This window comes from Anomaloglossus baeobatrachus, chromosome 12, assembly GCF_048569485.1.
Source record: "Anomaloglossus baeobatrachus isolate aAnoBae1 chromosome 12, aAnoBae1.hap1, whole genome shotgun sequence".
In the NCBI taxonomy this organism is placed as follows: Eukaryota; Metazoa; Chordata; class Amphibia; order Anura; family Aromobatidae; genus Anomaloglossus; species Anomaloglossus baeobatrachus.
In genome coordinates this window covers 126302981-126318117 of record NC_134364.1, presented here as the reverse complement: position 1 = coordinate 126318117, position 15137 = coordinate 126302981, and positions in this window count along the sequence as shown.

Below are 15137 nucleotides of genomic sequence, written 5' to 3'. Positions count from 1 at the left end.
CTGGTTCTCCTCAACTCAGACAACTGCCGCTTCATCTGTTAGGCCACCCGTGGCTATCACAAGGAAAATACTACATTTTTTTTTTTTTTTATTATTAAAGCGGGAGCACTGGTATTTAGAAAGGGAGGAACATTTCATCTTATGAACTTTTTTTCTTTTTTTTTTTTTCTTTAGGAATGCAAAGAAAATAAAATAACGATATAAATAAATATTTTCTTCCTCTTAACTGGACCAGACGGAACATTTTAATAAAAATGAAGAAACGTTGGACCAAAGTTTTACGTGCTGGAACTGAAAAAAAAAAACACAAAGTTTTCGAGGGTGCCATGTTTTAGTCTTCAAGCTGTTTTTTTGAAGATGTTCCAAGACCACTTAGGGGTTTCCTTGGGATCATACAGCGGCAGTCTAACCAGGGGGTGGTTATATTTAGACTGCTCCGTATTCCCCCACCCACGTCCTTCCAGGATTACATTATCCCAATTTTTGGTGCTTCCCGGATGATCGTTTTATTTATTTTTTATTAATGACGTGATTTTGGGTCTAGAACAACACTTGATCATGGCATAGTGCAACACAAGAACAGACTTAACTTCTATCTGTGAACTGTATGATATCCGCAGTCGCCACATTGAGACGCCTTCATGCCATTTTCCAGTGGTGATAGGTTCCATTACTTCCGATCCCTACCAGGGGGAGATCCTGTCCTTCATCTCACTCACCTTGGGGTCAATAGTACAGGAACTTCCGTGACGTTGCACCTGTGAAAAAAAGCCTTCCTAAATTGTTCATCGAAACACTATTCTACTTCAATTGCATAAGAATGTAGGCACTAGGGATGTAATATTTGGGTAGCCCCTCCCCCTCCGCCAAAAAAATAAAAATTATTTACAAATTGAAGAGGAAGGCAGGTATATAAACTTTTTTTTTTTTATTAATATTTTATTTTGAAAAGCTGACTCTTCAATTTTTATTTTTTTTTTAGGTTTTTCACTATATGTAGCGGTCATATTACATTGTTACAAATTAGCAGTATTTTTTATTTTTAAAGAAATGTAGCATTTTACTTTTTTGAAAAAGGGACATTATGAGAAAAAAAATATTTCAGGACAGGATAGGCTCAAACGATGGAGTTGTGTTTTTCTTTTCTTTTTTTGAGTCTACGTTGTCACTACTGCAGCCGAATATTTAACGCCGCTTCTAAAAGTCTTTACGTAAACAAAAAAGTCTCTAGTGAGAATGTATTTGCTGCACTGGAGCCCAATAATCTTACCCACTGTTCAAAGTAGTCTATATAGCTTTAGATGAACCTTTTCCGCTTGCATTACGACAACCTGGATTTACAAAAAAGGTGAAAAAAAACAATTTTTCTCGATTTCTTCTGAAGGTTTTGGGTTGCATGCATTGTAAAAAAGCACTTTGAGGAATGGCCTGCATGGAATAGGACTTTTGGAGTCATCTTTTTTTCCCATAATTCCTAAACGTTGGTTCATTGAGAACCTGGCACTACGTCTTTCACTATTTATACTTTTGAGATCCCCTGGGTAATGATTTGCAGATATTTTGTCCCCTTCAGTCACAGAAGAGGCTGTATTTTCTTTTTTCCCTCTTACAGTCTGTTGGCCACCGATCGGGCCTCGAAGAGTTTGTGCTCTTTTTTCCAGACACAAAGACCTAACACTACCTTACATATTTATGAGGCGAGGCCTGGAGTATCCTCCGCACACGGGGCAGCAGCCAATGTGTGGACTGAATGGTGATTATTTTTTTTTTATAGATAGCAGCTCGTCTATTTATAAACAGGCGGTGATGTCACTGGTAGCACAATGATATCATCGGATCTTCAGGAATAAATAGGCCAGAGATAAAATATAATTGCTGCCTAACACATCGTGACGTCAAAAAACACAAAACTAACCAGGAGAGCTACAATCGCTATCCTTAAACAGAAAAAGTAGGAAATGGTATAAAAATGGGTCTTGGACGTTGGATTTGCCGTATTCCTTGTTGCTCGGAAAATTCCTCCTTCGCTCTTCGGACATGAATGTCGGTAATTCGTAGCAGCCAATCAATGTTTTGGGGTCGTTTTCCAAACTGCACTAAGAAAAATGTCCTCCAGAATCTTGTTGCTTTGGGTTACTACACATTGTTTTTAGACTCTCCCTTTCGTGTCTGTACATTTCATAGTCCTTTTGACATGTGAATTCGGTGACAAGTATGGCACTAGACATCTTGACAGAATTTGGGATCTGTCACTTTTTTTTCTTCCTAGTGCCAGATGACTATTAGTGTTTTTAAAATGGCATTTTTCATTTTCCAGACATATGATAATTAAGATATCGGTACCTACACAATATGGTGTTGAACTAGACCTAAAGCTTATTTGGATGGAGATTGTCAACCTGGGTACTTCAATTTATTTTTTTTTTTCGGCGGTAACACACCAAATAAGCTGCCATTTTGAATTCATGGGCACAGCTTGAGTTGATATCTTAAATCTCATAGGGGTCCATTCAGTTTCAAAATGGCCGTCTTCGTCCTAGTAGATGACTGGGGACCATAAAGTGTATTTTTTTCAGATTTTTTACAATATATTATATTCCACACTATATTATAGTCACCCAACATGGTCTAGTTATTTTATATTGTGGTGGAAAATTAGTTAAAAAAAAAATACAATATAAGGAGTGACTAGATTGTTTTTTTGGGTTTTTTTTTTACAGAAAGTCGGGTGTATTGCCAAACCACCCACCGTTCACCAGACTTAATATATATATTTTTTATTTTGTCCAAGTTTTAACACATCTCCATTGAAGAATGTAGGGCAACGCATCTATAGACACTAGAGAGATAAAGAACAATATACATAACGACGCAAAATACAAAGTATACTGTGATATGATCATCAGAAATTATATAGATAAATGTTTTATTCTACACAAATACCAAATTTTCTTTATATTTAAGGAAGCAGTATAAAAAAAGAGTTTTACTTTGCCCCCAAGATTTTAAAAGAAATGGTATTTAAAAAAAAGAAAAATAAAGTTTGAAGGGGAGATAATTTTTTTTTTTTATTAATATTATTTAAAAGTCTATTTGTAACCCACGAGGAGGACACGACTGTTAATAAATCTGTAAACTATTTCGTTTTTATTCAAAAGTAAAATTTAAAAAAAAAAAAAAACAGGCAGAAAAAATAAAAGGACACTGCTTAAAAAAAATTAGATCATTTCTTTATAATTTAATATTCTATTTTAATAAATGCATTTATTACATGTAAGTGTAAGCAGGGCACATGCGCTGAAGAAAAATAATACTTTTTATTGGGTAATTTATTAAAAGAAAGGATTTTATTTTATGATAAAGTAATCCTTAAGCTTTCGAAGAACATAGATATGTAGACAGGAAAAGAAAAAAAAAAGAAAAAAAAACTTAACTTTTTGTAGCCAGATTTTAAACTTTTAAGTATTTCTTTTTTAAAAAAAATAAAAAATGGGGTTTTTTTGTGTGCCGAACATTTTTGCTGTCAATGAAGAATTAGCTATTAATGCCTTGTCTTGTGATTTATCACATCATTGTGTTTTAGAGAGTATTGAACAATTAATGCCTTCATGCCTAATTAAAACTTCCCTAAATGGTTTTGATCCGTTTACCAGGACGGGCCCGATGAGCACTGCCAAGCAGTAGGCTGGCGGCCCTTCAAGCCATTAAGGAGGTAACTTGACCCACCAACGTCGAAGGGGCTTTAATACACCGTGTGCTGTTTTAGTGATGTAAATGCAAATATTGTAGCTGGGGATGTTAGAAGCTTATACAGTGACTTAGGGTAGTTCATCGTACGCTTCATTTTTTGGGTAGGCCAGCAGAAATTTTGTTGCTTTAACGGTTCTGGAAGTCCACATTTTGTTTTTCATTTTTTTCATTCTGATCTTTGTATTTGTGTGGGTTTTTTTTATTTTCTTTTTAAATCCCATTGTGCTTTTGAGGGTTGACAGTTATACAAATAGTATGATTTCATTCAGTAAGAAATATATACTGCTTTAGATGTAGTGCGTCAAGAGACTGCAGGATAGAATTGCAAATGGTTGTGTCAAACATGTACAAATATCAAAAAACGTAAGTACTTTTTTGGGTGTGTGTGTGGGGGTGGGGTTGGTAATAGTTTCATGATGATACAGACCCCATTCCTTCCCCCTGATGTCCTTTCTTCTAAAAATCTGTACGACCCCCAAGATTGACTTAAGGCTTTGAGTAATGCAGAAACCAGAACTTTTCCTAGGTGCCATTTTCATTGTTTTTCGTTTTTCATTCTACATTACCACAATTAAAGGAATGAGCATCGTTATGGCAGAAAATCCACAGTTTGATTAGACTCACAGATTATAATTTTTTATACATTTATCAAATTTCCAAGTCAAATATAGTTCTTCCATAGATTTATAAAAGACATCTAATAGTGGCCATACACATTAGATAAAAGTATGATCGTATGGTGAACCATTCATCCACCATGTCTTGTTATACATGCTTAATGGCATCAGGCGAGAAGACATGATCTTTATGAAAATGTTCTATCATCAAAGTCCAATAATGTCACCTGAGCCCACCATTTTTGGTGGGACTATCCAATGCACATGAAGATCTTCTGACTTTCCCTTGACAAATGGTCTAGAGGAAAGATAGAGCAGATTGATCTACAGAGCCCAATACTTTCTGTGGTAGCCCATCTTTAACAATTGGTGCTTGACATCAGCTTACAAAATGTGCATGTGGCAGCAGGGCAAGTTCGATGTCGACAAGTGTTCAGTTCCAACTTCTCCCAAAGAATTCAAGATCTTCCAATTAACTATCACCCAAAAATTTAAGACATGGCAGACTTCTTTGCAGACATCGACATTGAGTTATCCTTAAGCTACACTCTCCCCATGTATATGAGGGAGCCAGTAGAGCTAGCTTTCGACAAACGTTCAACCCTTCATTCTCCCAAAGAATTAAAGATCTTCCATCCATTATCCAAAAACGTAAAATGTGGCACACTGCTTTGCCGACATAGATGTTGAGTCATCCTTAAACTTTACTCTCTCCATGTGCATGTGGAAGCCGAGAGATAAATGTCACCAACCATTTGTTCTCCCCTCCCGTAGATATAAAGATCTTACGGCTATCATTCAAAACTTTAAAACATGGCAGACTTATTCAGTCATCCCATTCCCTCTCCTCATGTGCATTTGGAAGCTGAGAGAGATCAATGTCGACAAGCGTTCAAACTTTAGTTCTCCCAAAGAATTAACGATCTTCCATCTATCATCCAAAAATGTAAGTCATTGCACACTTCTTTACCAACATGGACATTGAGTCATCCTTAAACTTCACTCGATGAATGTTCGTAAGGACTGAAATTGTCAATTTCCATCAACTTTATTCTAATAATGTATGGACACCTTTGGTAGTTGCAAATGTATCACAATGTCAAAATTAGAGCCCTACTATCTTGATTGTGTTTCTGATGTGTAGGGTACTAATAGTCTCCAATTGGTAGATCTCAGTATCACATTCCTCTGTGCCATATCCAGGGCTATGGAGTCGGTAAACAAACCTCTAACTCCTCAATTTCCCTGACTCTGACTCCAACTCTGACTCCCTCATACATGGCTCATAATTATTTGATAAATTTACTATAGTAAAATGGTAACATCCAGCTTTTCTTGACCATTATGATACGATAACCAAGCTATTTTGATAGAACATATAATATTTTTATTGGTATACACCTTTAAAACACAAAAAAACTTTACTAAATTGTAAATATACAATACACTATGCAGTAAGTGGAAACAAACCGTTTTCAACCAAAATGTACAGAATAACATTTGTGCAGTCTGTGAATTTGATCTGAGAAATAGTATGGCCTCCATCAGATCCTCCTTCATAGATGACCTCAAATCTGACCTCATTACATTAAGGTTAGAGAACAACCTCTCTACACTAACTAAAGTGGTGACCACATGGACGACATCTCTAACAATCTCAGGTATAAAGGAATTGCTTCATGCACAGTCAGTTGTGATGAACGGCTGAACTCTTCTACGTCTTTGAGAGCAATTAAATTTTTTTACTGAAATATGATCTGTTTGCTATGGGAATGGAATGTTTTTCTGTGGCAACGCTTTGCCTGCTCCATGTCGTCCAAATACTTTTCAAAATTAAACTCCTCATCTAATGAGGGTGAAGATACGGCAGCAGTAGCACTGCAGGACCCAAGTCCTTATGTGATGAGGCTGAAGGTACGGCAGCAGTAACACTGGCAGGATCCAAGTCCTCTTACTCTTGGCAGTGCTGTAGCCCCTCATCATAACTGTTACCTCTGTCAGAGCTTCTTTTCCTTTTAGCAAGCTGTTGATCATCCAATAATATATAATAACTTCAGTCCACATAAACCGCTCACAGAAAAAGTTTATTTTCTAATAGCATTGTCTCTCTCCTTTTCATTAATGCAGCAATGCCATCTGTGATTAAACCTCCTCTTTGGGACAGGAAAAACAGCAAGTTCTTCCACTCCTTTATGAAAATACCAGGAGTTTGTAATTTTTCTGTTTCTGTAAATGGGTGATGAAGCAATTCCTTTAATTCAGCCACCTGTGTCCATTGACCTCCATTTAGTGTTACCTGAGAGTTGGCCATGTCTACAAGAAAGTTTCAGCTCAACCTCATGTCAACTAAAAGCCGAGATTCTTTGACCAGGAATAGAACAGACAATTTATTGGACATTTCACAACTTTCCCAAATTCTGAAAAATGAAAAATATTCAGCAAATACGGCATTGAACTATTGTACCCAATTTATTATATATTTTAGGAGTCAGTCCATATTATTCCGAGTCCACCAAAATGGACACAGACTCCACAGCCCTGGCCATACCTTCAATTTTATTTATTTGATTTTTTTTTTATTTTAAATTTCATTAAATTTTGTCTACTGGATAGAGATTTATTCACCCAGATCGAACTGCGAGATTGATCCAAATAGGCGGCAGTCTATTTTTATTTTTTTTTTGTAGGCATGAGGGTCCTTTTAATATTTTAAAATGACACATGGGATTAATTAAAAGAAAAAAACAAGAAAAAAACAAACCTTCAACATCCATTGTGTATAGGTTGAGACTTGGAGGGTAAAAAAACCCCTTCGTTGTGATAAACCACATGGAAAAAGACTGTAATGTTTCACCAACCTTTTTGTCCTCCCCTGTCGGAGGTCATGGCGAGGTAATAGGCTTAATCCTTAGACCACTGAAGAGAATTAATGATTCAATTGGTTCATCCATTCTCTGCAAAGAGAGGGGTGAAAAAGAAGCGATAAAATATAAAGGGTTTTTTTTAAATATTTTTTTATGTTTTGTGATTTTTTTTTTTATAATTTTTTTTATATATATATATTTTATTTGTATTTTCTTAATCAGGTTACCAAAATGTAAGGATTTTCTTAAATAATAAATCACATGTATATACATTTTAGGTAAAAATGAAATCATTTTATTTGATTTTTACTCTGCGGCGCTGTCTGTAATCTTATAAACAGCCCAGCAATAAACTGTGCACTAAAGGAGAGAATTGCTAGCAAATGTGTAGCCAAATGTGGATTATGGGGTTATTTTAAACCCCAATTATTTAGAGGGGGACAAGTTCCTCTAGAAATTTAAAAAAAAAATAATTTCTTACATTTTGTTGAAGGACTTATAAATATTTTTTTTATATATATATTTAAACTTGTATGTGCAGAGGTTATTAAAGTCCAAATATTGTTTCCCCCCTCGCCTCTTACAAGTTCTTGATTTTTTTTTTTATTTTACACTTTCAAACCAAAAAGTTTTGTTTTGTTTTTTTTTTGTAGAGTTCTTAACTTAATTCCTCTGCAAAATGGTGGGCTTTTATTTCTAGATTTTGTGTTTCACATTGTAAACAAAAAGAAAATAAACTATTCCTACTATAGCACTTAATATATTGGAAAAAGAGAGGTCAGGCTCATAGATGTTTGTCCAGGCTTGTCCCATGACATTTTTAAAACAAAAAATATTTTATTTTTTTTTTGCAAATAGCTTTAACATTTAGGGCCCAGGAAACAATAAGCAATCTGAGCCAAAATGCATAGGCAAAAAATGAAAACCGTAGGAAAAAATGATTTTTTTTAAAAAATTAAAACAATACAAAAAATTATATAGAGGATGATACAAACCAGGATGGCTATTTAATACTAATAAGTGAATCAATTCGAAGGACACTTTTCCAGTGGTCAATATTCCGTGGCTGGCGGATGGCAGACATGCGAACCGCCTTCTACTTGCCAGAACTCCCTGCGCCTCTTCTGAATTGTTGACACGGTACAATGTCCTGATTCCATGACGTTGCGCCTAGGCCAGCGGATCAACAGCAGCGCAAGGGAGTGCTTGCAGGTAGAAGACTGTTCGTAACGCTCCCATCCGGAGGCTATTGGATGGCCAATATGGCTGCTGGACCAGGGTCCTAAAAATCGACTTGTTCATCTCTACTATCTAATACTCTAAGGTAATAGGAAGATTTATTACATAGATAATTCGCTGGTGTCTTATAACACATTCATACTCCATTTTTTTTATTATATTTTTTTTTACCTCATTCTGTTTACCACTGCAGGCCAATACAACATTATGCATCTGTCCAGCTGTGGTTGTTTTTGTTTTGTTTTTTTTTGTTTTTTTTTTCCCATTTTTTTTTTTTTACTTGAACAAAGCTGAATGAACTTCTGTCTTGAGAGTTATAATCACACTTCATGCACTTTATATTCTTTTTTTATTTTTTTCCTCTTAAATACATTTCATGAAAAAATATAAGAATGGAAAGAGAAAAGGGGGAGGGTTTAAAATATATGCATAAAATATATACAGCGCTGTTTTTTTATATCTTATGGAAACTAAAAAAAATTCAGATGAAATAGTCTTGTTCTTCCGCCTCGTTTTTCATTTTTCTTTTTGAAGGAAAGAAACAAACTAAGAAAGGCACCTGAATGGTCACTTGAACAAATCTGTGAATTTCGAACTTCCAATGGTGGGTACTGTACCGTACCCATGGCAGTCCCCAATGATTTCATAACTGGTTCTCTTAAAACTAATGCATAGTACGTGTTACCGTGTAGTTTTATTGCTGGTCTTAAGTTTTGAGGAAGACTCAAGAACCCCTCATCTCCAGTTTTTATTAAACTTCCAAATATAGTAACAACATTGCCACCTATGAAATCACCGGGCGCCTCAATACTAACAAGACGTCCTAACATTTACCATAATTCCATTGAGGTATGAGAATTTGGCTGGACGCACCTATTGACCATCCGTCATATCCAATGTTAAACACATGAGCCGTTTGCAGAACGTAGACGTAGTCCTGATTTTTGGATGTCTTCATTTTATGTTCTCATATTTTTTTATTTGTATATTTTTTTTAAAGCAGATAGTTAAAGCATACATGATGTTGCACAAGTTGTAGAAAACAAAGAAGGGAAGGGTTAATGTATTAAATGTGCTGAATTGACATTAAGAACTTAATTTTATTAAAGTATTATTACTTAAAGAATATGTGACTGTCTTTTATTGGAAAATGCCTGAATTATTAATCATTTTTTGAGTGCCCTTTCAACAATGATGTATATACAGTGATATCACCGCTCTATGTCCTGGTGATCTGGGGTAGTACTGATCACTATAGTGGCCTCTCACAGTGATGTATATACAGTGATATCACCGCTCTATGTCCTGGTGATTTGGGGCAGTACTGATCACTATAGTGGCCACTCACCAGTGATGTATATACAGTGATATCACTGCTCTATGTCCTGGTGATTTGGGGTAGTACTGATCACTATAGTGCCCTTTCAACAATGATGTATATACAGTGATATCACCGGTCTATGTCCTGGTGATCTGGGGTAGTACTGATCACTATAGTGGCCTCTCACCAGTGATGTATATACAGTGATATCACCGCTCTATGTCCTGGTGATCTGGGGTAGTACTGATCACTATAGTGGCCTCTCACAGTGATGTATATACAGTGATATCACCGCTCTATGTCCTGGTGATTTGGGGTAGTACTGATCACTATAGTGACCTCTCACCAGTGATGTATATACAGTGATATCACCGCTCTATGCCCTGGTGATCTGGGGTAGTACTGATTACTATAGTGGCCTCTCACCAGTGATGTATATACAGTGATATCACCGCTCTATGCCCTGGTGATCTGGGGGTAGTACTTATCACTATAGTGGCCTCTCACCAGTGATGTATATACAGTGATAACACCGCTCTATGTCCTGGTGATTTGGGGCAGTACTGATCACTATAGTGCCCTTTCAACAATGATGTATATACAGTGATATCACCGCTCTATGTCCTGGTGATCTGGGGTAGTACTGATCACTATAGTGGCCTCTCACAGTGATGTATATACAGTGATATCACCGCTCTATGTCCTGGTGATTTGGGGTAGTACTGATCACTATAGTGACCTCTCACCAGTGATGTATATACAGTGATATCACCGCTCTATGTCCTGGTGATCTGGGGTAGTACTGATCACTATAGTGGCCTCTCACAGTGATGTATATACAGTGATATCACCGCTCTATGTCCTGGTGATTTGGGGCAGTACTGATCACTATAGTGGCCACTCACCAGTGATGTATATACAGTGATATCACCGCTCTATGTCCTGGTGATCTGGGGTAGTACTGATCACTATAGTGGCCTCTCACCAGTGATGTATATACAGTGATATCACCGCTCTATGTCCTGGTGATTTGGGGTAGTACTGATCACTATAGTGGCCTCTCACTAGTGATGTATATACAGTGATATCACCGCTCTATGTCCTGGTGATCTGGAGGTAGTACTGATCACTATAGTGGCCTCTCACCAGTGATGTATATACAGTGATATCACCACTATGTCCTGGTGATCTGATCACTATAGTGACCTTTCACCAGTGATGTATATACTGTATCATGTCCTGGTGATCCGGTGTGGAGTATTGATCATATTCTGGGTATTATAACATTACCCCGGCATTACAGTGAAACCGTTAACTTTTCTTTATGTTCTCTCCTTCTCTGTCTGAACCGGAGTCTGTCAATAACTGAGCTACTTGTCTTTCCGTCATCTACTAAGCCACCTATTTCTGCTGATATACGTCAGTGATAGTGGACCTCCCGCCGTCTTGGGGTTCTGTATGATTTCCCTCTGTCTACCCTCCAACATCTGCTCTGAAACTAACATCCTTCACAATCCAAACCTCATTCTCACATTTTGAGATTTTCCTTGTGCTGCACTAGTTCTCTGGAATGCACTACCCCAATCAGATTTGTTTTCAGCCTATAGATGCTTACAGGAATGTTTCCTTTTGCTGAGATAAGATAAGAGATCTGCCATCTACATTGCTGAACACAGTCGAGCAGCAGTTGCTCCCATTTGGTGCACGCTGCCCCCTGAACAGTTGGTGGCTGGGCTGACATCAGTGCTTGGCGCGTCCACAGTTCAGGCAGATGGTGGTTATAATAACACAGTCCTGCGGTCCTTGTGATTCATGATGCCACATAATCTCACATGCTTAGCTCCACCATACAGCCATTGTTCTGCACCATGTTGTGTTTTCCTTGTCCAAGTCCAGCACGGTCTTGTCAATGCCAACAGCAGAAGCTGGAGGCCTGAGGGCGAACAGGAGCTGCAGAGCTGACGAGTCCTTCTGAACAGAGATATTTATCTGTCCCTGGGAAAGCTGGGTGGCCATTAAAAAAAGGCTGTCATCCAACTTTCCCAGATTATTGTGAGTTTGTGTCACAGCCTTAATCTGGCAGATGAGTTATTAAGGGCAAAAATGTGAAAAGTGACCTCACCAGATGCTGGGAATGGGAGAACTGACGACTGACGGTTGGAATTGAGGCTGTAATGCCAGCAGGTCAGCAGCAGGGGGCAGCGTCATGCAGGGAGCCAGCAGCGGCACAATTACAGCCAGCAGAGGGCAGCACGGTCCAGGTCAGGATCTGAAGAAGCAGATATGCATTTCTCCAAAGGGGGTCTGGTGCAGGGGCTGTATGCGCGGGTGGGGGGCTCTGTATAAAGGAGAGGTCTGGTGCAGGGGCTGTATGCGCGGGTGGGGGGCTCTGTATAAAGGAGGGGTCTGGTGCAAGGGCTGTATGCACGGGTGGGGGGGGGGGCTCTGTAAAAAGGAGGGGTCTGGTGCAGGGGCTGTATGCATGGGTGGGGGGATCTGTATAAAGGAGGGGTATGGTGCAGGGGCTGTGTGCGCGGGTGGGGGGCTCTGTATAAAGGAGGGGTCTGGTGCAGGGGCTGTATGCACGGGTGGGGGGGGGGGCTCTGTAAAAAGGAGGGGTCTGGTGCAGGGGCTGTATGCATGGGTGGGGGGATCTGTATAAAGGAGGGGTATGGTGCAGGGGCTGTGTGCGCGGGTGGGGGGATCTGTATAAAGGAGGGGTCTGGTGCAGGGGCTGTATGTACAGGTGGGGGGCTCTGTATAAAGAAGGGGTCTGGTGCAGGGGCTGTATGCATGGGTGGGGGGATCTGTATAAAGGAGGGGTCTGGTGCAGGGGCTGTTTGCGCAGGTGGGGGGCTCTGTATAAAGGAGGGGTCTGGTGCAGGGGCTGTATGTACGGGTGGGGGGCTCTGTATAAAGAAGGGGTCTGGTGCAGGGGCTGTATGCGCGGGTGGGGGGCTCTGTATAAAGGAGGGGTCTGGTGCAGGGGCTGTATGCGCGGGTGGGGGGCTCTGTATAAAGGAGGGGTCTGGTGCAGGGGCTGTATGCGCGGGTGGGGGGCTCTGTATAAAGGAGGGGTCTGGTGCAGGGGCTGTATGCGCGGGTGGGGGGCTCTGTATAAAGGAGGGGTCTGGTGCAGGGGCTGTATGCGCGGGTGGGGGGCTCTGTATAAAGGAGGGGTCTGGTGCAGGGGCTGTATGCGCGGGAGGGGTCTGGTGCAGGGGCTGTATGCGCGGGAGGGGTCTGGTGCAGGGGCTGTATGCGCGGGTGGGGGGCTCTGTATAAAGGAGGGGCCTGGTGCAGGGGCTGTATGCGCGGGTGGGGGGCTCTGTATAAAGGAGGGGTCTGGTGCAGGGGCTGTATGCACAGATGGGGTGCTCTGTATAAAGGAGGGGTCTGGTGCAGGGGCTGTATGCACGGGTGGGGGGATCTGCATAAAGGAGGGGTCTGGTGCAGGGGCTGTATACGTGGGTGGGGGGATCTGTATAAAGGAGGGGTCTGGTGCATGGGCTGTATGCACGGGTGGGGGATCTGTATAAAGGAGGGGTCTGGTGCATGGGCTGTATGCACGGGTGGGGGGATCTGCATAAAAGAGGGGTCTGGTGCAGGGGCTGTATACGTGGGTGGGGGATCTGTATAAAGGAGGGGTCTGGGGCATGGGCTGTATGCACGGGTGGGGGGATCTGTATAAAGGAGGGGTCTGGTGCATGGGCTGTATGCGCGGGTGGGGGGATCTGTATAAAGGAGGGGTCTGGTGCAGGGGCTGTATGCGCGGGTGGGGGGGGCTCTGTATAAAGGAGGGGTCTGGTGCAGGGGCTGTATGCGCGGGTGGGGGGGGGCTCTGTATAAAGGAGGGGTCTGGGGCAGTATGCGCGGGTGGGGCTCTGTATAAAGGAGGGGTCTGGGGCTGTATGCGCGGGTGGGGGGGGGCTCTGTATAAAGGAGGGGGGTCTGGTGCAGGGGCTGTATGTACGGGTGAGGGGGCTCTGTATAAAGGAGGGGTCTGGTGCATAGGCTGTATGCACGGGTGGGGGGCTCTGTATAAAGGAGGGGTCTGGTGCAGGGGCTGTATGCACGGGTGGGGGGCTCTGTATAAAGGAGGGGTCTGGGGCAGTATGCGCGGGTGGGGGGGGCTCTGTATAAAGGAGGGGTCTGGTGCAGGGGCTGTATGTACGGGTGAGGGGGCTCTGTATAAAGGAGGGGTCTGGTGCATAGGCTGTATGCACGGGTGGGGGGCTCTGTATAAAGGAGGGGTCTGGTGCATGGGCTGTATGCACGGGTGGGGGGATCTGTATAAAGGAGGGGTCTGGTGCAGGGGCTGTATGCGCGGGTGGGGGGGGCTCTGTATAAAGGAGGGGTCTGGTGCAGGGGCTGTATGCACGGGTGGGGGGGGATCTGTATAAAGGAGGGGTCTGGTGCAGGGGCTGTATGCACAGATGGGGTGCTCTGTATAAAGGAGGGGTCTGGTGCAGGGGCTGTATGCACGGGTGGGGGGATCTATATAAAGGAGGGGTCTGGTGCAAGGGCTGTATGCATGGGTGGGGGGCTCTGTATAAAGGAGGGGTCTGGTGCATGGGCTGTATGCACGGGTGGGGGGATCTGTATAAAGGAGGGGTCTGGTGCAGGGGCAGTATGCGCGGGTGGGGGGGGCTCTGTATAAAGGAGGGGTCTGGTGCAGGAGCTGTATGCACAGATGGGGTGCTCTGTATAAAGGAGGGGTCTGGTGCAGGGGCTGTATGTACGGGTGAGGGGGCTCTGTATAAAGGAGGGGTCTGGTGCATAGGCTGTATGCACGGGTGGGGGGCTCTAAAGGGGTCTGGTGCAGGGGCTGTGTTCATGGGCGGGGAGCTCTGTATAAGGCTACATTCACATGACCGTCCCGTTTTTGTGGCCCGCAAAAAACGGTCCTGTTTTTTCACGGATGCATCTGTGTGGCATCTTTTCCGTTCCGTATACTGGCCGTGTGTCATCCGTGTGCCTTCCGTTTTTTTGAGGACCGCAAAAAATGGAAACAGCTAGATAGATAAATAGATGGATAGATATAGATAGAGGGATAAATAGAGAGATAGAGGGATGAATAAATGATAGATAAGAGACATATATAATGTCCCACTCCCCTGCATTTTGTAATCTTGCAATCCTTTAGTGCCTTCCATGTGGCACTAAAGGGTGCTTAGCATTGTATTTAGCCAAAAAATAATTAAAAAAACGACATGGGGTCCCCCTATTTTTTGTAGCCAGCTCGGGTAAAGCAGACAGCTGCAGCCTCCAGACCACAGCTGGCAGCTTCACATTGGTTGGTAATCTAAAACAGAGGGCACCCCACACTGTTATTTTAAATTAAAT